Source organism: Rattus rattus, chromosome 5 (assembly GCF_011064425.1).
Source record: "Rattus rattus isolate New Zealand chromosome 5, Rrattus_CSIRO_v1, whole genome shotgun sequence".
Taxonomy (NCBI): domain Eukaryota; kingdom Metazoa; phylum Chordata; class Mammalia; order Rodentia; family Muridae; genus Rattus; species Rattus rattus.
The window spans coordinates 98,024,524-98,026,311 of NC_046158.1; the positions used below are offsets into that span (position 1 = coordinate 98,024,524).

Genomic DNA, 1,788 nt, shown 5'->3' on the forward strand with positions numbered 1-1,788 from the left:
TGGAGCCCCTGGAAGCTACAGGTGCTTGTGAGCTGCTGGACATGGGCGCTGGAAACTAGGTCCTTGGCAAGAGAAGCAAGTGCTTGAAGTTTTCCCCAGTCTTACTCAACGTTTCGCTCTGTTTGTTTGTTTTGTCTAGGATCTTGCTCTATAGTCCTAGCTGGCAACTGGTGGCCTTTCCCCTAACGTGGCTTTCTGAGTGCTGGGACTAGAGTTGTATTCCATCATGACTAATCAATTTAAAAATATTGTGTATGTGTGAGTGTGTGTACATGTTCACCTGAAGGTCAGAAGAGAACTTGGGAGTCCTTTCTTTTCTCCCACCTTGAGTTCCTGGGATGAACTCAGGTCATCAGGCTGTGTTGCAAGCAGTTTTACCTACTGAGCTGTATTGCTGACCCTAGATCAATCTTTTTAAAGGAGAGTTTTATTTTGTTTGCTTTTGCTATTGTTTGAGACGGGATCTCATGTGCAGTCCCAGTTGGCTTAGAACTCATTGTGTAGACCAGGCTAGCCCCAAACTCATATAGGATGACCTACCTCTGCTTCCCAAGAACTGGAAGTAAAGGTGTGTGTCACTATGCCTGGCTGGTAACTCATTTCTCTTTCTCTCTTAAAAATAACCCACCTCCCCATCCCCCACCCTGGGTTTCCTCAGCCCAGCTCGGTCCAGCTGGATTCTCGGGAGAATGAAGTTCGTGTACAAAGAGGAGCATCCATTCGAGAAGCGCCGCTCTGAGGGCGAGAAAATCTGAAAGAAATACCCAGACCGGGTCCCGGTGATACTGGAGAAAGCTCCCAAAGCTCGGATAGGGGACCTGGACAAAAAGAAATACCTGTTGCCTTCTGATCTTACAGTTGGTCAATTCTACTTCTTGATCCGGAAGCGAATTCATCTCCGTGCTGAAGATGCCTTGTTTTTCTTTGTCAACAATGCCATTTCACCCATCAGTGCCACAATGGGTCAGCTGTACCAGGAACACCATGAAGAAGACTTCTTTCTATGAACATTGCCTACAGTGATGAAAGTGTCTACCGTCTGTGAAGTTGCTGTCCTGGAGGTGGGGGTTCCATTCTACAAAGAGAGGTGGCGCTCCTCCCTTGACATCCAGCGCCTCCTTCAGGCTCAAACACCATCTCCTTTCTTCAGGATCTGCACTTAATGTTTGAGGCTGTCTCTCCAGTCCCTCTGAGCAGGACGGGTAATGGTAGATGCAGCCGCTGTACCTCTCTCTTGCCCCTTGTTTACCCTCCATTCCCACTATGCTTTAGACTTCTGGATTGTCGATCTCTGTCACATCGGATGATTGTTTTGGTTTCTGTTCCCTTTCTAACTGCCCACTGGGCTCAGAACCCCAATAAACCCTTCCTTTCACTACCTTCTTTTTGGGAGGTAGATGGAAGGTATTGACATTGGGTGGGGGAGGTTGGAGGCACATCAATAAAAAGGAAACCACTGAGCTGAAAAAAAAAACTGTGTGTGTGTGTGTGTGTGTGTGTGTGTGTGTGTGTGTTTGTGTTTCTGCACTTGAGTACAAAGACTGCAGAGGCCAGCAGAGGGCATCAGATTCCTGGAGGCCAGAATTACACGTGGTTGTTAGCTGCCGGATGTGGTGCTGGGCACCAAACTCAGGCCCCCTGGAAGAACAGCATATATTCTTAACCAGTGAACTTTATCTCCAGCCCATTAACTCATTCCTTTTTGTCTCTAAATGTTTCCTTTGTAAAGATGCAGCATTCTTTAATTGCTTCTGGTTTTGGGCAATTATAAATAAGCTTTCACAAACA

General features: G+C 46.9%; 1 pseudogene; it reads left to right on the top strand.

Annotated features, from left to right (window-relative positions):
* The first annotated feature begins 689 nt into the window (after window positions 1–689).
* LOC116900597 lies at window positions 690–1,045 on the top strand (annotated as a pseudogene).
* The last annotated feature ends 743 nt before the right edge of the window (window positions 1,046–1,788 follow it).